Consider the following 25654-nt stretch of genomic DNA (forward strand, 5'->3'; position numbering starts at 1 on the left):
TTGTAAAAGGCCTTTGGGCAAAGGCTGGTTTGAATCTGAATGGAAGCAATCAGGACTGCAGCTTGAATGGTTTCCTCACATCTGTATACACTATCCATCCATGCCAAGCACCAGCCGCCAACACAGCCGCTTTCACCTTTAAATCACCCCTTCCCAGGATGCATTTTTCAGGATGCTGCAGACCATGTAGCAGACCTCTTATTTATGCTGGGACAGGCTAGCTACACTCAGACAAACTAGACAAGAACAGAGAACACAGATGCTTCAGCCCTTATCTTTATTTTTGGTTTCTAGAAGGCTGCAGACATTTTGACACAGACAAAAATCACACAGCATCCACGGTAACAAGTCAGTCTGGTTTGGGGTCTTACTGCACCCACAGCTGAAACCCAAAACTTGTGCATTGCAAGTGCCAGCCTTGAGCTTAAAAAACAAGTTTCAATCCAAACCTAGAGGTCTGGCACAACTAAAGGGGCCTGAACAAAACTAACCACATCATTAACTCCAGTGACCCAAGCAGCTGATAGCTCACACAACATTTCCTACCACAAAACAGCACATTTGAACAATGTACATGTACAGAAGTCACTGAATCAACACAACAGCACAGGAGGATACAGACAACATAGCCAATCACCACAGCAAAGAAACACTTTCTGGAAGCATAATAAAATATTCTGAATAATCTCATGAGTCAGAGATGAATAACATGAGACAGACCATTCAATGAAGTATTTGTAAGACCAGCAGCAAGAACAAACTGCAGAAGGTTTAAATAAAAGCCTTCAAATCAGTAACTTATCAGATATTGAGTGAAACTAGACATGATTTACACAAAGAAAAAATATGACTAATCTGTGACTAATTTTATATTAATCACTGTGTCCATCTCTGAATTGGAGTGCCACTGTATGCAGTTTCTGTCAGCCAGCGCTTTGTTTTAATTCTACAAGCCAAAGCCAAAGCAACAGATTATGCAGTTCATCATCTGTGAAAATGCAGATGTCAGTCGATGGAAGATGCAGAAGTGACTGAAAGACATGGATGACTACATCATCAATTCAACTGAAGAGCTCATGCCCCAAAACCCATGTTATTGAAGCAGGGTGATGATAAACCTGTGGAATCAGATATGAGAGAATGACAGACCTGAGAGCACCAAGTGCTGGTGCTGCCAGTGTTCTCCCTTCATAGCTGTGTCACATTTGCTGACACTGAAGTGACTAAATCCATGGGTCCTGTTAATCAGACAGCAACCCAAAGCACACAGAAGCTGCAAGAGTTCTGTTAGAGGAGACTGCTTTTTGTTAGGGCAAGCTACTACAGTGAAGCACTGCTATCACTGAATTAACACGGGAAGATTATCAAAGTGCTTTCTCTCAGGCACCACTTTGGTTTTATTCTACTACATATGCAAAAGAGCCAGGAAAAGCCTCCCTGTCCCTCATCCCTTCAACCCTGGCACGCTCCATCAAATGCAAAAGGCACTGCTCTATCAGTGGTGCTCATCTCCTAAACCTCACTGGTGTTGCCACACGCTGTTTCCTATCTTCCTTCCCAACTCTGATCAAAATAAGCACAAGATATTCCTTGACAAAAAGGCATCAGGCTCTCACATAAGGTTTCCCATAACACTTTCCAGGAACATGCTTGCCCTTCAATTACCCTTAATTGTTCTAGGCATCCTTCACATTGAAGTTCATTCGCAGCAATACTTTGACATTCCTCGAAGGAACTTAAGTCGCTCCAATCACCACAAACTTACAGAATCCTATTACTGAAGCACACACAGCCCAACTCTGTTTCCAGAGCTGGGAAGTGAGGAGGAAGCTTTGCAAGAAGCAAAACTCAAAAGCACTTTCCAGGAAAAGGAACAAAATAACATCCTTTTGCAGCTGTAAAGAAGAGGCAGCCAAAGGATTAGAGTTGAAAACCCTAGAAATTAGGATCAAGATAATTAGATGTCTTGCCAGCTTCACAAGTAAGTTTTATACATGTACTTTGCTTTTTCTCCATGAGGACACTTGGGTTGTTTCAGCCCATTTAAGTTGGTTACATGCTAATACACATGCACACAACAGGATTCAGCTGTCATGCTTTCATATGCACTGCAAATAATCCTGAAAATACCATTTCTACTAATCACATTGTTCCACACAGTTTTAAAGCACATGATTGCAGAACAAAACCCTCAGCACATATTTCTGGCCTAGATTCTTAAGGAAATTAAGTTTATGTGGTAGTGTTGTTTGTCAGTCCTCACCCTATTAAATTTTCAACTTGCTTGTCAGTTTTGACCACATTTGGCAGAAAATGAAGAGATCCAAACAGGTGTCACATTCCTGCACCTTTGGGGGAAATTATTATGCAGGTAGAGGAGACCCATCCAAATCAGCCTCTCACAGGATCATATTCTGCTGCAGGAACGCAGCGATTCCCTCCTTTGGCTGGCCCAGCAGCTGCTCCATCAGCAACCTCAGGGCAAGTCCCACAGCCACCAGCAGCAAACACAGTTAGTCCCACTTCCTAATATTATTCAGGAATTTGCTTTATAATTAACCTGTTACAGCACTTTAGTTAAGGAACAAACAAGGATGTTGCCACCAATATTAAAAACCCTTTCACTAACAATTAGCACTATTCTCAGAGGAAAAACTTCATTAGCTTTCAGTCTGCCCTTTTTTAAAGGGGTCAGTGTCTTGTAACAACAGAGAAACAGCTTTTCTCTCAGGGAAAATAGTAAGGAGGCAGTTCATGACACAGAAAAGATGCAGGCAGAGTACAAGACTCAGGGGCTAAACAAGATGCAAAATCATTTTCCACTTCTAGACCACCACTTCAAGTGCAGACCAATTACACAGCAAGTTAAAAAGTCACCAGCAGCAGCTTCCCCTCAAGCTCTCCAGGGTCATAATATGCAAAACTATGTCAGCCACTTGTCAGAGGGCACTTTAGCCAGCCTCCAGACAGGAGGACAGCCACAACAGTTCCATTGCTCCTGCAAACACTCCAGGTCAAGAGCAACATGTGTCCTGAAGGCAGCATAGAGGAAATGCTGGTCCTGCCAGGAGCACAGATGTGTCCTGTGATGAGAGGACCTCTTTCCAGTTGGGATAGTCTGGCTCCACTTATTAATAGCAGGTGCTGGCATCCACAGCCCAGGGCTCTGAACCAAGCACTGCAGTGTGTCAGGAGCAAGGTGGTGAGGTTTATGGAAAAGAGCTTTTCAACACTGCACCTGGGAACAAGAAGACACAGCCTGGGCATAAAAGTAAAGTTACCCCACAAAAACAATAAGCCTTAAATCACAATGAATTTCAACCAACAAAATTCATTGTACCACATCCCGAAACAGAGTCAGGTGGGGATATCAAGACCAGGCTGGATGGGGCTCTGAGCAAGCTGGGATAGTGAGAAGTGTCCCTGCCCACAACAGGGTGTTGGAACTGCATGGGCTTTGAGGTCTCTTCCAACCCAAACCAGTCTGTGATTGTATATCTGACCCCAGAAGGCAGCATCTTCACCTATGAGCTTTCCACTCAACTTAGTCCAATAAACTCTCCTACTTCACCCACCCAGTTTTCCCTCTCATGGAAGAACAAGCCCTAGCCACCATAGCAGCCAGGCAGAAACCAGCTCAGTGAGAGCCACTTTCATACTTCACATGAAATATGGATAAATAAATATTTCATACTTAACTGGTTGGTTTGTTTTGTGGAAGAGCAGTTGGTTTTGTTTTTTTTTAAGGAAAGAGGCAAACTTTGTTTAGACTCCAAAATGAAAGGTCAGGCGTGAAAGAACTATTTAGAAGATGCTGAGGGTCAACAAGTGCACCATTAAGTATTTGTTGTGTTGTATCTTCATTTAGAAATCACCTAATAACCATCTTTCCCACAGGGAAGAGCTAACATTAGAAGCAGGATACATCCCAAACAAGGATGTTTCTATTAAACATCCTACAAACAGATGTTCCTAGAATCCAATAATTCAGCCAAACAGATTTTTAACTCCTGTGTAAAATTTGGGAGACAGCAAAAAAGACTTCAATATCACTTAAATTAATTATTTCCCACCAGGGAAACTGGGGAAGGGACCATCTTCAGGAGAGGTAGTGAAGCACAGGGAGATCCATCCCCTGTGCAGAAGGGCTGGGCGAAACCTAAGCCTCTCACTGGAAGGCTGCAGGGTCTGTCCCTTTGAGCTGTACCCAGGAGCATGTGCTGCTGTCCCATGGAGGGGATGGTGGAAGCAATGGAGATGGGAGAAGGTCTTTCCAAGAGGTCTTTTCAGGGAAAGTCACCACCGTATCTCTCACCTCCTGCAATCCAAACCCACCCTCATTACTGTACAGTCATTTAGTCTGTCAGAGACCCCTCCACACACAACATGAGAGACTGATTCAATGATGGGGCTTCTGTCTCAGCTCCTTTTATCCTGAAATTTCCTGTAAGAATCCTATAAAATTATGGGGGGAGAAAACAGCATTCTGTACCTGACCAAATAGTAAAACACAGCTCCTGCTCTATCTAGAGGGCAAGTCATCACTTGCAAAAATTTTGATTTCTATGAAAGCCCCTAGCTGCTGAGCTGCAACACAACCTTCACTTCCCACACATTCCTTGTTTACCATCCTTAGGTACCTAGCATCTTTCTAACCCAGCAAAGACAAGGTCTAGGAGACACTGAACTGGCATCCTCTTCTAAATCTGGGGCTCTGCAGGTCAAGACGAGTGTAAGAGAGGACTACATCAATGCAGTGCTCTACAGAGGGTGGTCTAGATGAACCAGGAGAACACAAGAAATGACGTGCAGGGAAGAGAAGGACAAACTGGGAAGACCTGTACGAGCTGTGTGTGCAGCACTGCACAGCTTGCCATGTGGAGATGCCTGCTAGCTCTCTTCTGCAGAGAAGACATCTCAAGCACAGGGCTCCCAACATGCAACACACCACATTCTTTTTTAATTCAGGATTTCCCCCTGCTCTTCATGCAAGCTGAGGACCTGCAGGCTGAGAGATCATCTGCAAGATGGAATTACTAAAAGAGCTTCCCGCAGGTCCTCATTAAACCCCAGTAATCCTCACAGCCATGACAGCAATGCAGCTGGTGATAATGCATTTCCCCTTTCTGCTTGCATCACTGATTATTACTCATTAGGGCACTTATAATCCTTATATAGAGTTCGTTTATGTAGCCTAATTTGCTAAGAAGTAATCACTCTCCTCCTCCTCCGGTAATACAAAAGAGGGCTGTAAAGTGATTTCATTTGCTGTTTATTCCAAGGCTCTCCTTCCCAGAAGTTTCTTTCAGATGTTCAGTCTGAAGCCAGATACATTTGATCATTAGAAAATGTCTGAGACAAGCCCTACGTTTCACCCAGTTTTGTGTGGAAAAGATGAGTAATTTAGGAAGCTTTACATCTCCGAGTTTACTTCGAGTTGCTTGTCAAAAGAAATCCATGAACTTCTTCCTTAAAAAAAAACAACCACCACTGCAGCACTGAAGAATTCAACTCTCCACGCAGAGCAGGGTAAATGGAGTCTACCTAACGCTCAGAAGGAGCTGTACCCGTGCAGAATGAGCACAGGACAGGAGAGCAGGACAGATACCTGCACCACATGCAGCACGAGAGCGATGCACTTGTGTGTCTGCCCAGAGCTGTGGCTCCGGAATTACTGTCTGGTGATCACACTACAGCAGGGTCTGGCTTCGGGTTCAGGGCTCTGCTGCCAACCCATTTGGGGGCTCCAGCACATCTTTTCACCTCGTTGTTCCAGGCTTCCCTCAGGGAAAGCAACAAAAGACAGTCTAAACCCAGAGCTGGTTTTCTGTGCTTAGACTCCAGTCCTGTGCATGCAATCCAGACTTTAAAGGCCCATCTCACTATAGCTTTTCCAACAGTTTTGGGACAATAAATATGCCGGATGCTGAAAAGGTCACTGCTGAAATAATCACTGTCTTGCACTGACTACCACTCCTTACAAATTAGCTGAAAACAGGGAATACAGATTTATATCCAGCCTTCCCTGTAATCCAAGAGTGTTCACGACAGATTATTTTGCTTCTGGATGAGTCCTTGCTGAGCCCTCAAAATTTCCGTAAACACTCACCAAGGAAGAGAAAATGAATGATTGGATTGCAGCACCTCATGACACACAAACCTCAAAGCTTTAGCTGCTTAAAACCACCCACACCGAGCAAAGGAACAGGCTGTAGTTACAAACTCCAAACAGCAAAAATAGTACTACTCAAGACAAAAGGGAGAAAATGGTTTTCTAAGAGTAGAACAATTCAGGCAGTTGGTATTTGCAAAAGCCTCCTTCTACATGCCTCTATGCTTCTGTTTCCAAACAGTCTTTCCATACTACAACGAATTTTGTGTAATTACTAGCTAGGTACTGAGAAACTTAATTGTACTGTATTAACAACTGAGGTTTTGACTTCCTATCCAAGGGCTCTACTACTTTTAATTAAACTTGTACGTTGTAACCTTGTTAAGCCTATGCAAATCCAACACTGTGAAGTTTGCTCTAATAAATCCAGAGGTAATACTGGAGCCTCCATACAAGGATCCTGAAACAGAGTTTAAAATAAGCTTTGTTAGTACAGATATAACCAAACAAACACACCAGAGTGCAGGATATGGTTTTGAAGGCTGAACTTTGCACAATCCATCCTCAGTATGTTTTCAAAGGGTCAATGAGCCACTACAAGTCTCCTCAACTCCTTGTTTAAGCTGAACAACAAAGTTTTCCATCAGATTTGCAGCAGATTTGAGGACTGCAGCTGATTTCCCACATGGCAGCCATGCAAACCCCAGGACCCAAGTGAGGTAAGACCCAACAGCACTGTAAAGTCAAGGAGGGAAGAGAGCATTGAACAAGATAAGCAGGGGAGTCTGCTAACCCAGGCCAACACCGACCATTCTCTCTGTCTGAGCATAAAGGAACCAGGTTTGATTCAAAGGGCACTTTTTACAAAGTTACAGCACTGACTTCATGGAGGACCACCTAAATATCCATTTCCTCGAGCCAAGGCTGGATTAGTCCCAGAAAGCCAAGTTCTGATGCTCACACTTGCATGTCATGAAAGCAGAGGGAGAAGGTGCCAGGGCAGGGATAAACCAATTTTTAATATTTTCCAAGTCCTTTCATGTCAGTCACAGATCCTTTATAGTCAGCGTTGTGAAGATGCAGTCGTCCCAAACCCTGAGGGAGAATGATCCAGACATGTGTGTGCCCACTGATTCAGCAGCTGGAGCTCTCTGCTCCCCCAAACAGCTGCAATTATCCCCAAGATGATGTGAAGGGGCAGGGTGGGATGGGAAAAGGAAGCAAGGTGGCTGTTTGGCTATCTGAGAGCCCTCCCTGAGGATGCTGCCCTTGACCTGGGCTGCAGGGAGAGATTCTCCCCATGGCATGGCATCCATGCTCCAGAGTGCCTGGCCAGGGGGAGGAAGGGCTGTGCTGCAGGCAGGCACATCTGGCAGGCAGCTCCCATGGGCAGCCACTAGCTCCAGTAGGGTGAGATTGCTCTGGGACAGATGGGGCAGCAGGGAACTCTGCTGCAAGCCCTCACCAGTCATCCCCTCCACCTTTGCTGCATCTAAATTTGATGGAACTGATCATTTGGGTGTGTACAGACGTCAAAGCAAACTTAAAGCCCCACATGGCATTACATCTGCAATGGTTAAGAACCCATTTTGGCAAAGCATGGGGCTTTCTGGAAGGCAGAGCCAGGAAAACAACAAGTAAAGGCCTATATGATTGTTCCCACTGATCCTTCTCAGTAGTCATTTCATTACATCACTATTTTCCTAACTAATAAAGATCAAACCGTAATTTTTGTTATTTTAGATTTATAGTTTCTCTTAAATGAAAGGTATTCTTATGCCAGGAAGAGGCAAAAAGGAGATTTATTTGCCCTACAGATACCACGGCAAACTTAGTTCAGAATTAAAAAAAAACAAGGAAATCATTATTTCCCCAGCCTCCTTAAAAAGGGACAGAACAGTGAACAAGAAGCCAAGATTATTAGCAGCCAGAAGAAGGAAAAAAAAACCCAAACCAAACCAAATTGAAGAAAAAGAGCAATAAGAGCCTTTGTTCCCAGGAAATCCTTTTAAAGAATTGAGGAGACTCCAAGCAATGCAGCTGTACTTCCTGTGACCTGCAGCGTTCCATTTGGGAACACAAGGAGGGTCACGGCCTGGGGACAGCTCGGTACAGCCACGCTGCACACACAGAGCACCCAGCACGGGAACACCTCACACCAGCTGAGACATGCTGGGCTGCAGGGGCAGGGAACCGCACAGCTTCGGAGCTGGCCTGCAAAGGGGACCTGCTCAAGTCACACATGGCAGCAGGATTCTCTCAGGACTCAGAGCTGGGGTTGCTCACCCTGCAGAAAAGAAGGCTCCAGGGAGACCTTATAGCACCTTCATGGGCTACGAGAGAGCTGGAGAGGGACTTTTGACACAGGCGTGTAGTGACAGGGCAAGGGAGAATGGCTTTAAACTGAAAGAGTATGGGGTTACACCAGAAATTAGGAAGAAATTGTTCCCTGGGAGGGTGGGGAGGCCCTGGCACAGGCTGCCCAGAGAAGCTGTGGCTGCCCCATCCCTGGAAGTGTCCAAGGCCAGGTTGGATGGGGCTTGGAACAACCTGGGATAGTGGAAGGTGTCCACTTGGCAGGAAGGTTGGAACTGGGGGATGTTTAAGGTCCCTTCTAACCCAGGCCATTCTAGGACTCCTTTAGAGCAGAGTCAGCAGCAACAGGAGACAGCAAAGCTCGCTAACAACACACAGTTAATAAAACACCACCTGGATACAACACACCAACCTCACTCCCACGGTCAGGCAAGTTGGGTATTTGTAAGAGAAATATCACTAAGTGATAAATTCAGCCCACGATGAACCAGGCCACATTAGCAGGCTTCTTGCAAGGAAAAACATTTCGAAATGACACAAGCAGCTATCCACACAATACACTTTATAAAGCACACACAGGCCCAGGAACATTGCTTGATGTATTATTGATAGGCAGAGCCACTTCTGAGGCGGCACAGACTTTGAACAGCACTGCAGCAGGAGGGGAGAGTACAAGCAAAGGGAACAACAGAACAGGAATGCTAAACTGCTGCAGGACTTAGATAAACAGACCAATTACCCGAGAGTTTGTCCACACTGAGGAATTAACTCAAGCACTGTCCCTGACTTGCCCTCCCATCTACATCTTGAATTAGAGCACGGCGCTTAACTTTAGTTGGCAGGAGACACAGGCAAATGTTTGATTAAGCACATTTAAGCAGTGCCTAAGCACTGCTGCAGGCAGGCAACACTCAGGGACCCCAAAGCCCTCCAAGTATTCCCCACTATTTTCAACACAACTCCATCATACCCTGTGGACAAACTCAGAAAGCAACACAACATACGTACACGTATTTATATATATTTGTTTTAAAAGTTTAGTGCTATATATAATTACAGCAGAACTTTCAGACCCCTTGGCATCCTTAAAAGCACAGTTACGGCTATCCAGAGCAGCATCCTTCCTTCAAAGGATGCCCAAGATCGCTCACGTTTGATTCATTTGGGAGGGACACACAGCTGGAACATGTCTCCTCTGCCCCGCACCACTGGAAGAGTGGCAAGACAATCATTAAGTATTTTGGGCACACAAGCCCTTTACTGCTAGCAGGAGTCAAGTTCAATATATGTGGGCGAGATCACTCGAGCTTAACTCAGTTCTGAAGGACATCAGCATGAAAAAAATGGGAGGAGAGGCTGCTGGTCCCTGAGGAACAGGAGGGGGAGGCAACAGTTATGCTTGCTTATAACAAGGAGGCATTTCACCCCAACTGAGATCCCTTGAGCTGGAACCCAGCCAGAAAGCCCAAATAATAGCCCTTCTGCTCACAAAACCACCCCTGAATCTTGATTGTTCACAAGCTGTCTGGAACACAGTTTTAAACTCATTTAAAATATAACAGGGGGGGAAATTTCCTGCTTCTCATCACTCAGAGAAGATATTAAACCAATGTTTTCTTCATTCCTGCTTTGCCTGGGTTTCATTACTCATTTTCCAGCTTCCTTTAAAACTGACAAATTTAAAAGTATCAGGGGTTTTATGTATAATTTTTTACTTTGTCCCTGCACAGGATGCCATTGGAAGTGTGCAATATTTAAGCATTGCATATGCACAGATATGAAATTTTTGCTTTTACCTTGATTGAGCATTTGTTTTGTTTCTTTAAATTACCCAGCTTGTGTCTTTTACAGGAAATTAAATTAACACAAAGTATCTTTTAATAATCATAAAAGCTTTCCAGCAATTCAATTTGCAAAATGACAGACCAGCATTCTGCATCACAGTAAGCAGTTTATCAAGCTGTTCTGACAGCAGATCTTGTTCAAAGCCTTGTCCAGAAATGTAACACTACCTCCTACTATTCCAGGCGTGCAGTCAATGACAGAAAACAGTTATGAGACACAGCCAAGCACATGCTCTCTCTTCACAGCATTAAAATCTGGAAGTCTCTCTCCCAGCTACAACCCAACTGAGCTGCAGCCAGGGTCAGCTCTGTGAAGACAAGTTAATACGGACCTGCTTCATTCTGTTTCCCTGAAAATGAAGCCAGCTCTGCGCTGCCAGAGGCCCCAGCCTCGCGTAGGAGGGAGCCTGGCAGTTCCACTCCCAAAACCTGCACGAGGTCTTGGCAGGGACTCCTCAGCACAGGTCAGCTCACAGGATACACACACAAGAGGAAGAGATGCAGGGAAAGACAGCATCAAGGTAGGGAAAGGACTCGAAACCACAAAGTAGCTCAGGGACAAAGGGTACTACTATGTGTGTGTGAGGAATTGCCCCTACCAACCCCATAAAACATGGCCAGGGCCAGCAGCCCAAGCCACAGGAAAGGCCTTGCTGTGACACACCGACCTCTTCACATGCCACTTGACTGGAAGTGCCTTCCCAAAAAGTGTTGCTCCTGCTCTGACAGGAGTTCTGTCTGCCCTCATACAGCACAAGGGCTTCAGGAAGCCAGACAAAAGCCCTGATAGCAGGGAAGCAGTGAAAACAAGGAAGGCAACTTATCCCAGCCTCAAAGGGAATGAGTGGTGAAGCTAAGAGCTCAGTCTGGCCTCGTCCACACAGCAGCAGCTCCAGCATGAGCATAACTGGCTTTTCTGCAAACGCTGAGACATGGAACATATTCCAAACAAATATTCCTTAGGGGAGAAAAAAAACCAAAGATGCATCAAGTGAGATTTATGGGACAAATACTTTCACTCCCGGGTTCGTGAGTTTTAGCCTATTTTTAGTAAGCTGCCTTTGCAGATGCCAAAAGAACATCTCTCCCCCTCTGTACATACACAGCTGGACATGAATCCCCACAGCCTGGCCAGCAGCATCTGCATTCAGCTTCACAGATGTGAATTACAATAGGAAGTCTTGAGGAGGGGAAGCCTCTTCTCTGGAATTCCAAACACATGTAGTTAACATGGTCCAAGTGCCAAGCATACAGCCCATGGGAAGGAGGGACCCATGAGTGCAGAGTTAGAAAGTTCCTTCCTTGCCACCAGCAGTATCCCCTCGATCCTTTATTACTAAGCAGTGTTAAAAAAGATCAATATGCATGGCTTAAAGACTGAAATACAGAATAGCTCCTTTTCTCCAGGCTCCATTTGCACACAGGAGCACAGCTAGGAATCAGTGTCCCACTCAGAAGCTGCCTCTCCTTGGCCATCACAGCTCTGCAGAAAGGCTGCAGGTCTGTTTACAGCCACCAGACCAACACAAGCTCCATGTGGGCAGGAGAGACAGCTCCTTCCCTTGGAGAAGCACTGCTGCATTCCTGGGCTGGCCTGCAGTTTCAGACTCCTCGGCAGCATCCAGCCCTCCCCACTCCCAGCCCTACAAGAAGCAGGTGGCATTGCAAACCTTCCAGAGCAGCACAGTTCAAGGCCAGAATGAACTCATCTGCAAAATTACACTGCTCCATCTCTTGCCTCCACTGCTCCCAGCACACCTTCCTGAACATGCACATTTTTGTACACTTTTTGCTCCTGGAGAAGCCTAAAAACCTCATTGGGAGAAATCTGCCCACTCCAAAAACATGAACCAGCAAAGCCCCATGCTTCTGGGAGCTGTCTCTGACTCCATCCAGGGAAAACCATTCCAGCCTACAATGGCTCCTTAATGCCACCACTGCTGGGAAGCCCAATACACCCTCACCACAGTGCTTGGAAAAGGAGGCAACAGCCAGAGCCAGTCCCAGCAACGCACTTTCCCACTGTCCTGGGGAATGCCAAGCTTCCCGCTGAGAGTCTGGCCATCAACCAACCTCCAGCATTTCCTGAGCCTGACCAGAGGCTCTGCAACAAGAACAGTGCTCTCACCCACCCCCCGGAAAGCTGCCCTGACCAGACTGTTCTCCCCTGCCTTCCACATCCCTGCCACATGCTCCACTGCTCTGGAGCACCACGAGGAAGCTGGCATACACACTGGCATGCAAAATACCACCAGATAGGCAAAGCAGCTCCAGTTTGGCCCACACCAGCAGGACACACAACCTGACCTCTCCCTCCTCCACAGGGAGGAGTGTGCAGGTCCGCAGATTCACCCTGAGCAGCCCCATGGGTTTTTAGTTACTTTAGTTCATCTCCAGTACTCCTCTGCCTCCCTATACACACAGTCCTCTCCCAGAAATCTGCCTCATTTCCCACAAACGCCTACACGGCGAGCTTGGCGTACTGGCTTGTCTCAAAACCTCATCAGGCCCCAAACAGGGACGGCCAACTTTTAGAGGAGGATTCACATTTCATTTTTCATAGTCTCAAAGCTATGCAACATGTTGAGTCTGTGCTGTAACCTCCTGTTTATCAGGGAACGACTAACAGTTTAATTTGGATTAATTTCACGTATGGCTTCTATCAGACCTGGCAGAACCTCTGGCTGCCCTCACGCTTCTGTATAAACATCAACAAAATCCAGGCATGAGGATCTAGATACCGGAGGAAAATGTCTGCCTCAAAACTTTGCAGCACAGGCAAGACAGGAAGGATTGAAGGAAGGACACTGCAAATTACAGCACTCTGAATTTCCCTGTGTGCCCATGGGAGGGTAGGGACACGCACTGGGAGGATGGACCCCATGGCAGGTGGCACTGCCAACTCCAAAAGCCAGCAGGGTCCCCTGCTCTGCAGCAGCTCAGGTTGCGCTCTCACCACCCAACAAGCCCAGCCCAGACCCCCTACGTTCCCTGGGGGACCTGTTCCTTGCCCCTCACTTCCACACCCAAGGACTTCAGCAGCAGAGACCCCACCGCCCTTTCAGTACCAGGGTGTCCTCCTCCCTTCCCAACCATGACCCTAACAGCTTGCCCCAACAAAAAGGACATGAGCAAAGGCATCTCCATTTAGACCATCACTAGGTCTCCATCCCCAACAACCTCTCTCTTCCAAAACCACATGGCAGGTCAAACAATGCAAAGTGGAACTCTCACTAGAAGCAGAAGTGGTACTTTCATTGGGTCTAGCAGGTATTTTATGGACAGCACTCTTACTTCTCACTCTGCTTACAGCAAATAACACCTCTCCCACAAAGGGCTCCAAGTCTTAGGGCAAAGAGAGAACAAAGTAAGGCTCAGAGGGAATGTGGTTCCTTCCCCATTCCTTCCTTTTAACACAAAGAGAGACAGACGCCCTGTTTTGCTCCTAAATGCACACTCTGCAGGAACTACATGAACACAGCTGGATCTGAGGAACGGAAATGTTGTTCCTCACCATGTGCAACAGTAAAGCCAGGCCTAATTACCACAGCCATAGGAAAATTATATGGAACATTTTTAGTAAGAAGAGAAATTAACTGCAATATCACAGCCAAATTCCAATTTATCATCAGCAGTCCAGCTGGATACACTGTCCTAAACAAGTGGGAAGCCGATCCCAAACTACTGCCATGTGTGCTGTAGCTTCCTTACCCTTTTTAGTCATAGAATGAGCTGAGTAGGAAGGGACCCACAAGGACCATTAAAGTCCAATTCCTGGCCTGCACAGGACAGCCCCAAGAATCCCCCCCACACCTGAGCTTGTTGTCCAAATGCTCCTGGAGCTCTGGCAGCCTTGGGGCTGTGACCGTTCCCTGGAGAGCCTGTTCAGTGCCTCTGGGGGAAGAACCTTTTCCTGATACCCAGCCTAACCCTCCCCTGACACAGCTCCAGCCGTTCCCTCAGGTCCTGTCCCTGGTCACACAGAGCAGAGATCAGGGCCTGCCCCTCCTCTTCCCCAGGTGAGGAAGCTGCAGAACTACTGTGAGCTCTGACCTCAGCCTCCTCCTCTCCAGCTGAACAGACCCAGTGCCCTCAGCTGCTCCTCGTGTGGCTTCCCCTCCAGGCCCTTCACCATCTTCATGTCTCTCCTTTGGACATTCTCTGAGAGCTTTACATCCTTCTTACATTGCGGCTCTCAAAACTGCAGAGTCCTTCCCCTCTGAAAGAGGCATGGAGATACACCAGCGTATAAAGGCAAGCCCCTACAGAAACATCCCCTTGTTACAACTCCTTCTGCATTTCCAGGTGGCCCACAGTCAGCTCAGCCCTGCCTAAACAAGGCCCAACTCTGCTGCCTGTTTTTCTGCTGCCATGCTACAGAGTGAGGCATGCATACACACCAAGCACAACACCTGTGTTCTGACAGCTGCATTTCCACACCAGCACCAGGTTCCACCAGGAGCAAAATGACTTCCTAGGACAGCACAAGACAGTGTCAAACAGCTTCTCTGCACAGAAACGCAACAGGGAGAGACATTTGTTGCAAGAAAGCCAAACACACAGCAATTACAGTTTTTGTTCATCATCTCTCTGTGGTATTTTCACTGGTGAATGAATAAAATATCATTTACAGCAAAAGCGAGATTTCCAGTTGGAGGTTATTTACTTTCACCTCAATCACAGCAGCCCTGGCAAGCTAGATGATGCACAAGCCAAGCAGCAAGTGCTTGCATGCTGGGAACTGTTCAAACAGGAATAATTCAATCTTTTTGTAGTCTCACCCTGGCTAATTTGCCACAAGCTGTCTCTTTTCAGATGCTACATGAAACACAAGAAAAAAACCAAGCTGGATTAAGCTGGTCCGTTTACAATCAGTTCATCTACTGAGAGTTCAGGTCAGTTCGTTTTCTCTGTAAAACAAATTCCTGTTTTCAGCTTTACAGGGTTTAAGGAACAAAAATTTATTGCAGTAACCAAACATTGCTCACCGGACAAGCGTGCAGCGATTACTTAACTAATGCAAACGATTTTCAGTCTGCGTGCAAGGAATGCATGGGATAATTCCAGGGCACTCTCTTCCACCGGCATTTTACAAGTACTTCTTAGGTAGCTATGGAGATGTTACAGCCTTTTTCATTTTGCTGTCATAACTAGACAGCTATTGATTTCTTTGCAAAATTCCTTGGAAGAGTGGGGAAGGGAGGGGGAGTTTCAAGCACCGTGAGGTCTGAGAGCAACAAGCTGAAGAAAATGGGAACAGATTTCAGATGGAGAGTCAGCACGGAGGCTCCTTGCAAAAGATAGCCTTGAACCTGGTCCTGCTTTGGTACTTCTGCAAGAAAGAAGGTAAACATACACACATGTAACAGGGATTGTCTTCCAACAAGCTCCAAAAGGAAAAACATTTCCAGCTCCCACTGCCATCACCCCGCACAAAAGGAGGCCCTCCCCAAGGCCAGGCTGTGGTTTTGCTCCAACACTCTCTCTGGAGGCATGGTAGGACTCTGTCCTTGCAGTCATGCTGGGCTGCAAGATGTTTCCCTCTCCCTCTAAGCAGGTTACATGGAAGTCTCATCCCGGACAGGCCTTGCAGGTAATCAGTGCCTCCTCTGCACCCCCACCAGGCATTACAGCTTTGTGATGGACAACTCTGCATTTCACTCTCCTTCCAACAATAGCCCAAGAGCTTGCTGTGAGCTCAGCACTGCTGGTCCTCAGCAGCTGATTCTGCCAAAAACGATGCTGAGAGAAATGCCTTTCACCTTATTGACCCTTTAAGATAAATCATTCCTGCATATGCAGATTTAAGACCGATCACAACGACAAGAGAGTCTGAAACATGAGATACCGACCTGGAAAACTCTGTGTCACACAGATAAGGACATACAAATGATCATGGATTTAGGCCTCATTCAGAAACTCCCTTGGTAATGAGAACAACAGACAGGCTCTGAACAGATACTTCCCTTTGGATAAAATAGAAAGGAAAGCCTGTTCAACCAAAACATTTTTCTTAAATTCACCTTAGACCCAGTCACAACAATGGAGCCAGAACCCGCAGAATTATCTCTACCACAAACTGCAGGAAGTTTACCGGCACCACCCTGAAAGCAAATCTCAATCTTCTCATCTCCATGCTGTGTTTACAGCCTCATGACTGCTCACCAAAAGGACACTCTCAAGGTCTACTGCAAATGGAAAGTGAGTGAGATGTTGCTGCTGCAGAACAAATCCATGTCTGTTCTGTCCACCTAATGTCCATCCAGATATGCAGCCACATCTTCAATGCTGCTATTTTAACCTGTGGGAAGGCTTGAAAGGGGAGAATAATTAATCATCCTCTAAGCTCCCCAAGAAACTGGCTGAGGACAGGCAATGCCATGGGGCAGCCCCTGGACTCGCCCCATCTCGCAGCCAGGTGCTCCCAGATGTTTCCACCACCCCAACACTGCCAGCAGCATCCCAGCTTTAGAGCAGTACCACAAATCAGGTTGCACTACCCACCAGCTGCCAGAGGCAAGCCATGGGATTGCAGTGTCACAGGGGCACAGGCCAGACTCAGCTACTGCTGCTGGATGGCTACATGCCACAACAGGGGACTGGGGAGGGAAGGGGGCACATCTGCACCCCAAACCCAGCAGCAGTCCTCCCACTCACCCAGAGCAGGGCACACGCCTCCCTGGGACCCCTCACCAAGAAGGGAGGCAGGGCATGGTGCAACTCCCCCACAGCATCCAAATTCCTGCTGCACATCCTAAAAATATTCCAGAAAATACAGTTCTGCTCAGCACCACCAGAGATTGCAGTGGCCCTGCCCAGCACAGGAGGTCCAACACCAGCTCCACCACGAGTGTGGAAACCTCTGAGAAGATGCTTTTGGTTAGGACCTGCTAGTTACATGTTTCACATCCAAGAGAAGGTGTACACCAAGGTAAGCCACTATATGCTTCTTCTGGAAGAGAAGAAAACAAACAATAAACCAAATAAAAAATCGTGTGATATAGAAAAAAAAAAAATTCAACCTTTCTTTATAAAAATACAAAAACAAATTCTTAGAGCCAATTTAAGCTTAGGCAAGCAAGAAATATAAATATGCATTTCTGAACTTTCCCCTGTGATGTTTCCTTTACAAACGTAACAAATTAAAAGTGCTGTCACAAATTAAACGAGCTTTGGTTAAGTGGAGGGGAAAAAAATGCTGATGGCTCTGAGATCCAACTGACAAGCCTTTTCAAGTCTGCTCTGATGCAAAACCAACTTCCCAGGGATTTAAATTAAGAGTAAAGAAATATTTTCCTTGGCTTAATCCTGGTTTGGAAGCAGGACAGAGGATACTACAACAAAGCCAGCACCTGAACCCACCAGGAGCCATCCAGCTGCCACAAGTCTTTCCTGGAGATTAGCTGCTCAACACACCCACCTCTTCCTCAGCAAGACCCCTGCTCCACTGTGCCAACAGCTGTGGGCAGGAATGGGGAACACTCAGCACATCCTCCCCTCACTCTCTGTAGGCCACCAACCCAATGACACTGCCTGTGATGCACACCCAGGTCCAGGAGAACAGACATTTCAACTTGGATCTTGAGGAAAGCCACCAGGGACAGCTACTTCAGCCTCCAGCTGCAATGTGGAGGTTCCCCTCGCAGCACAGAGGTCCCCAGGGTGTAGATCACACAAAGTATTTGTCAGCTGTGGGATGGAGCACCTTGCTTTTCCTGGGGAGGATGAAATTTCTGTCTGGTTCTTCCAAAGGGAGCTCTGGGTACCATCCTTCCCCAACCATTTAACAAAGTCTACCAGAAATGCTTCCAGTGCACAAGAAGAGCAAAAAGGTTGAGCATCATGGCCATCAAACCACCACCTCCCACGTGTTTTCCAGCTTGGAATGCAGGTTCCAGCACCAGGAATGTTCCCTGATCCCACATAGCCACAGCCTCACCCACAATTCAGCCCCTGCCTGCCCCTGCATCCTGCACACAGCAGCTCTCAGAGACAGCACACTCCCCCCCGAGGCTGGGGATGGACAAAGATGAATCCATCCTACTTTTAGCACAAGTCTAAAACCTAAACCAGGAGAGTAGAGGAGATGCTTCAAAGCCACAAGAGAACCTTCCAAAATCATGCAAAACACAACTGCACAGCTGACATCTATGAATACCCGCTCATGCTGAGAAGATCCCAAGGTATTTGCTCCCTTTCCCTGTCTCCACAGCACTCCTTCTATAGGAGTAGTCCACCTGATCCAAGCCTAACAGAGAACAGACTCTGCCAGTCTCCATACGGCCAGAGGGATTTCTACCAACCCATGGCCAGTGTGTAAGAACACAGCAAAGCTGTACAGAACCCAGGATCACAAGGACTACAACAATGTGAGATCATAACTATTTTCAGAAACACACCAACAGCTCAGGGTGTTTTCGCAAAAAAGATACTCTTCTCACCTGTTCTTCAAGAGAGACATTAATTAGCAGCATTACACTTCCTTAATTTGATCCTACAGACATCTTCACATGCCAACCTCACGACACCCAAAAACATGAAGGCCAGCCTTCAAATGGGCTGTGGGTTCTTCTCCCCATCCCTCACACTCTGCAAGACCTGGGCTAGTCTAAGTAGCTAATTTCCTTCAACAGTGCTCAGACCTTTCTCATGTTTCACAAGGGCTGTATTTCTGTCAAAACTTCTTACGCAGCTGTAGCTAGTGAGTACAAACACTTTAGAGAGAAAATATCAAGCCAAGATTCAGTAAAACAGCCTTTCTGGATAACTATGGACTCTTTGAACAGACTCAGTCCAGCAACCACAAAGCTGGGAGAGAACCAGACCCCAATGGCCACACCTGCTGACAGAAGATGGGCAGCTGTGTGCACAGCTGTCACAGCACCAAGGAAAGGAACTACCCTTCCTTGTCCTCAAAACACATCCTGGTGCTGATTGGGTAAATGCATATGTGTTCTTGTTTCTGTCCTACATAACAGAGCACAACAAGGGAAGATTTGAGAATGAGGAGATTGGGGGGTTGTTTGTTTGGCAGTTTGTTTGCTTTCACAGTTATTTTTCTGTTACCAACTACGAATTGTGTGTGTTGTACATCCCTTTGCAACCATTGCAGTGCCTGTGAACTATCTGGGGTTATATTCTACACTGACATATAAAACATACCCTGTTTTACCCTATGTTTTTGCTTCAGAGCTGATCAGTCTGAGACAAGGCAGGGAAGACCAGACCATTATCATTTCCTCTTATTTTGATGTGTCTGTAACGGAGCAAGAAAGTAAAGCTATTCTCCCAAATCCATCACATTTGGAGCCGTGAGAACTGTTGGATTTAAAAGATGCTGATTCATGCTAGTGGTTATCAGATTTTTCCCATCTGTGACACAATTTGACAGCTGTCTGGCAGCAAAGAGAGTCTCCACTTTGGAGTTCAGATGCTGCAACAGCCGGCTCAAGTCTCAGCCTTCAGTTCTCCCCTCATATTTAGGGAAAAAGCCTATAAAGAAAAATGCAAGTGCAAACTAACTTTTGGATCAGCATACCTGACCTTGGAGCCTTTTATGCACAGGTACCATTTGGCAAGGGGATTTTATTCATGCAAGAGTTACAACACTGTGCCTGCTGGAACAGGGATTACCATCAAAATGTATGCAGAGGGCTGCTTAAAGTCACTGGTTTTGTTATTTTTATCTCCCCTCAAACACCACAAGCCAGAAACTGCTGAAGTGGCCTCTGGTCCTGTTCCTTAACACAACTTGCTCTGCTTAATGATGCAGAGCCACAGAAAGGAACAGAAGCATCTTCACCTTACCACAAACAATTCCTCCCAGCCAGCACCTCTAGTGAGGAGCACTCTCCCAAAGTATCAGCTCTGTCAGCACAAAGGGACCAAGCATTCCATGGCAAGAGCTCACAGGACTCACAGCCAGCAGATATGTTGGTTTGGCAAGGCTGGACTACACAGCCCAACCTCTCCCAAGTTCTCCACCTGCTTCCCCCATTGCATCGCTCAAGGCTAGGGCAGAGTGTCTGGAAAGTGCCCAGCAGAAAAGGACCTGGAGGTGCTGATCAACAGCAGCTGAACATGAGCCAACACCTGCTCAGGTGGGCAAGAAGGTCAATGGCTCCTGGGCTGGGTCAGCAACAGTGTGGCCAGCAGGACCAGGGCAGTGGCTGTCCCCTGTCATGGGCACTGGTGAGGCCTCACCCCAAGTGCTGTGTCCTGTTCTGGGCCTGTCACTGCAAGATGGACACTGAGGGGCTGGAGTGAGTCTGGGGAAGGGAACGGAGCTGGGGAAGGGGCTGGAGCAGCAAGTGGCTGAGGGAACTAGGGGGGCTCAGCCTGGAGCAAAGGAGGCTCAGACGGGACCTTCTGGCTCTGCCCAACTCCCTGACAGGAGGGGGCAGCCAGGGGAACTCAGGCTCTGCTCCCAGGGAACAAGGGACAGGAGGAGAGGGAACGGCCTGGAGTTGTGCCAGGGGAAGGTCAGGTTGGACATCAGGAGGAATTTCTTCATGGAAAAGGTGGTCAGGCCTTGGCAGGGGCTGCCCAGGGAGGTTTGGAGCCCCCATCCCTGGAGGTGTCCAAGGAAGGCCTGGACGTGGCACTCAGTGCTCTGGGCTGGTTGTCAAGGTGGGGATTGGTCAAAGGTTGGGCTCATTGACCTTAGAGGACTTTTCCAACCTAACAGATGCTGTGATTCTATGATTAATGACAAACATGACCCAGGCAGGGGCAGGGAACAGAAAGGCTTTACCTACAATGGGCTGCAAAACCTGTGTCTAAATATAGTTCCACTGAGGAAAGAAATCAGATTTTAACACAATTGGTTTATCTTGGCCTTTTAACAGAAACAGAAGTATGGCCAATGGAAAAAGGAGAAAGCTTTAACCCAGCACACTTTCCTCGTGTACAGCAGAAGTCACAGAGGAACAAAGTGCTCTGGAAGCTAAAGGACACCAGGAAATTTTATGTGCCCATAGCAAGGGCAATACACAGCATGGGCAACCAACTGTGAATTCAATGTGATGACTGAATTATTAATGGAAAATTCCATCCTTTAAGCACAAATAAAGTACTATTTTGGCAGCAAACACTACTAGAAAAGTAACAAACAGCCACTGTCTTCAGTATGAGCTGAGCCAACACACAGGTCAAATTGTGAGAAAGAGGTGGGGGAATAAAAAGGAGAGAAAAGAAAAATGCATCATTCCCTACATCTCAAGGTATGTTCCCAGCTGAGCACCCTCCCTAGGGAAGGGAGATCCAAAGCAAAGATCCCACCAGAAACCCACCGAGAGATGTCAGGATTTACCGCGATCTCCTGCTGAAGTTGCCTCAAATTGGAAACATACAACAAGTGCAGGTAACAAACCCACGGCAAGAGAAACACTGACCTCCAAGAGGACCAAGGTTTCATTCTGGATTAGATGCTGACTTTTCCAAACACAGGGCAAGAGATGTAATCTCTGGGGAATAGCATGGAGCCTTTTCTGTGTGATGCAAAGGTTAATGCTTGCAAACCAGACATCTCTGAGGAGCTGCCTGTGATTTCTGAAGCTGTCATTAAATGACCACTCTGTCTTCACTCAAGCCAGGGCAGGAGTTTATAGTAAATGCTAAAGAAACATGTGGGCATAAACACCAGCAGTAAGCATGAGGCAAGGCAATGTAGTTCACCTCTGCTGGGCTGGATCCAAACGCAAAGTCACTAATGGGATGACTAATGGGATGACTAATGGGATCTCACAATTACTAATGGGGGAAGGGGTTCACTATTCAGCCTAAGTACAGGAAGGTATTAAGTGGCTTTAGTTATGAAGGCATTAAGTGTTTTTATGTATCCTCAATGCACAGCTGTATGCACACGTTCCACACAAGAGGAGTGAACAACAAAACCTGCCTGAACCTTCCAATAAACCTGTTCCTTGCTTTTGTAAGTTTACAGATGTGGTTTGGCCAGGCAGAAATAAGTCAGATCATAATTGTACGCTTTAAAGCAGCCACATCACTTCAGTTTTGCTTTGAAGCCCTGACAGTAACCAAGGAAAGTATGAGAAGAAGCTGTCTCAGATATACCAACCTAACTTGTACATCACCATTCAGTATCTGAGGCAGAAGTTACCAGCACCTCCTTAAGGGCATGCAAATTCAGCAGTGGGACAGGGGCTTTACTGACCACCCCTAACACCACAGGATGTTTTATCAGCCCCCTAAATCCTGCCTAATATTTGGGCTCCTACTTTCTCTGTTGAAAACTACTGCAAAACAACAGACTCCCCCATCAGAGGCACTCTGGGGTTTTTGCACTCCTTTTGAACCACCTCAGGAGCCAGGGATATGTTTTTGGACCATCTGTACCAGATTTAGGATCTGGCACCCTCTCTGTGCTCCCTCCACCTTCACAGAAAAACACATAATGCAAAGCACAACACAGAAAATCAGGCAGCTCCTCAAAGCAGTTGACAGCAACACTCCCTTGTGCTCAGTAAGCCAAAGGCCGGGTTTGATGCAATCGCACCACTGACAAGAAAGTGACTAAACCTTCGTTGGTTTCAAAGCTCTTCAGGGGAAGGATTTCCACTTCACTGAAAGTGTTCCTTTAAGTGGTGAAAGAAACATCAGAGAACCCCCACTCGGATGGATTAAAGAGACAAAACCTCCTGAAGGACACTGCACCCAGCACCTCATAACACACAGCACTGCCTGTCCTCAGGCCACCCTGACCCGGCCAGTGAGCAGTGACCAGACTTTGTCCTGCTCATCACCAAGGAGCAATGGGACCAGACAGGCCGGCAACACCACCTGGGAACCTCAGTCTCCTGGGAATGGCTGTCATTTCAGGAATGTTAACAATTATCCTCGTGTTGCCACGGGTCACAGGTAAAGCCTCCCCATACACCTCCACAGATATCTTCACGGGCACCTCTCTCCTTCCTGCAAGGTGTGTCAGCACAGCCCAGAAAGGAAACAGGACTCACATCTAAGTAGGAAAAAAGATGATTTTCACCACGGTTCCCTGCCCCATGTGACATCCCTGGTTTCAAGGCACTCCACCCTACATTTCAGGGACAAGCAGAAATGTTACTCACCGAGTTTCTTCCAGAGCCCGGATCTGCTGCAGACACATGTGCACAGGACAAACCAACTTAAACCTTCCTCAGCACAACTCTTACACCCAGATGCAGCAAATGGATGAAATCCCAGGGCTCAAAGCAAGACATGGGCTGCCAAAGAGGGAACCTGCTCCTCAGGGCCCCCTCACAGCCAGGCAAAGAGGTGGGGCTCCCGCTGCCTTTGGGGAGGAGAGAAACACCAACTTCACTCTCCTGGCATGGGAACATTGATCTTAATGTGTGAGCAACACAACAGCCACTGACAGTCACTGTCACTGCCAGGAGATGATCTCTCCAATACAGCTTTTCAAGAAGCTGTGCTAAATCCAAACTCCACCGGGTGAGTACTAAGCTGAAGTAGGGAGTGCCCTGGCTCTTTGTTTCTTACCGATGCAAAGAAGTTAAGAGGCCAAAATCTTTGCTGCACCTGAAACAGAGAGTTTAAGCAGATTTCTGCTTTCCTACTTTCCTGAATGCCTCTCAAACCAACCTGTCATGCTGCCTCACTGAGAGCACCAGTTTGACTGAAACCTCTACTTACATGCCTTCAGAAATGTAAATCCTCAGGATACAGCTGCTACCTTTAATAGAGGCAATAAATCCCAAGCTGACACACTGGGACATCTTCCTCTTCGAAGCTCCACGGTGTAATCACGGAGAATATTCCCACTCCGTGCCCCATTTCTGCTGTTTACTTTTTGGAATGCAGCGACACTTGTATTGCTCAATATGCTGCCAGTGCAATCCACACAGAGCCTACACGCGGTGCTGCTGTAGTGGCTGTGCTCGGGCCAGAATAAGGAGAGCCAGCAGAGTCTCTGAAGGCTCAGGCACAGCCAAGCCCCAGCCTGAAACTCTTCCTCTGTGTTCCTCACTCACACGAGGGAGCACACACGTGTTACACCACAGCCAAGCGTTTAATGCCAAAGCTTCCCTTCCCCCCAGAAACAGCCACGGAGGTGTAAAGCACCTTTTTACAGCTCCAGCTGCACCCCAGCCACGGTGTGAGCAAGCACAGCTATTCCAGCTTTTAGAAGTCGCGGCTCGAACAGAAACAGACCTCGAAAAAGTAATTACAGGATGTAAGAACCCCAGGCCTTAAATCAAACCACATTTGTCAGCTCCAGATAAAACCCATAACTGCAGTTTCACAGCATCAGTGCCTGAAGCGTCCTACTAGAGCCTGAAAAGATTAAACCGGAGACCGCCAACCTCTCCCCAAAACTTCCCGAAAAGTTATGTCGGGTCCAGTACAGAAACAAGGCACAGAAGATCGGGAGTGCCGAAAGCACTGCGAGGCGGCACGGGAACAGGGACACGCAGCGGGGAACACGGGCAAGCAGGGGGGACAGAGGCTGGCGGGCTGGGACACGGCACGGGAACAAGGACACCAAGCGGGGACAGAGGCTGGCGGGATGTGGCGCGGCAGGCTCCCCGCTGCCCCCGGCTCCGGGCACACGCGGCGCTCCCGTTCCCGGGCCCGGGCTCGGGGCGGCTCCCGGCCCCGCTGCCGGGGGGCCCGGGCCATGGCGGCGGCAGAGGAGGAGCCGCCGGGGCAGGGCACGGCGGGGCTCATCCCGCCGGGACACGAAGTTGCCGCAGTCGGCTCCGAGCGGTCTCGGAGCACGTCCCGGGAACTTGGCTTACCTGCGGCCGAACCGCGCAGAGCCCTCCCGGGGCGGCAGCGCCTCCGCCGGCTCCGGGCAGCCCCCGCCGCCGTCCCGCCCGCGCCGCTCCGCTCGGGGCCCGCCCCGCTCCGCCCCGGGACCGGCCCCGCTCCGCCCCGCCCCGCCCGCGGCCCCGGGACCGGCCCCGAGCCACCGCTCTGCCCCGCCCGGCCGAGGCACCGCCCGCCGCCGCTCCCGGGGCCGGCCGTGGGGGAGCCGGCGTGGGTCTGCGAGCCCCCGAGTTCCCAGTGCCCCTCACGGGGAATCCCAGCATCGCTGAGGCTGGAAGAGACCTCAGAGATCATGGAGTGCAGCCTGTGACCGAGCGCCACCGCGCCGGCCTCACCCTGGTACCGAGGGACACGTCCAGGCTTAAAACACCGCCAGGGACGGTGGCTCTGCCACCTCCCTGGGAACAGCCCGGGGTGCTCTCCCCGGGCCTTCCCTGCCCACCTCGGGATCCCGACGAGTGTCCCAGGTCTGCGCTGGGCTGAAGCAGCCCGAGATCTCCCCGAATCGCTGCTCGGGAAGGGAAGGGGTCGGGTCTGGCCGCGGCCCCCGAGCAGCGAGCCCGGGGCTGCAGCTGGCAGGAGGCATCACCCC

At 48.2% G+C, this 25654-nt stretch overlaps 1 protein-coding gene across 1 annotated transcript in view; it reads right to left on the bottom strand.

The window, feature by feature from the left end:
* The window catches only part of PPFIBP1 (PPFIA binding protein 1), a 102671-nt gene extending 77551 nt beyond the window's left edge, over positions 1–25120 (bottom strand). The window contains 1 exon segment of the mRNA XM_039570581.1: positions 25032–25120. The gene's annotated coding sequence lies outside the window, so the exon portion shown is untranslated.
* Between the last annotated feature and the right edge of the window lie 534 nt (positions 25121–25654).

Source organism: Corvus cornix, chromosome 1A, assembly GCF_000738735.6.
Source record: "Corvus cornix cornix isolate S_Up_H32 chromosome 1A, ASM73873v5, whole genome shotgun sequence".
Classification (NCBI taxonomy): domain Eukaryota; kingdom Metazoa; phylum Chordata; class Aves; order Passeriformes; family Corvidae; genus Corvus; species Corvus cornix.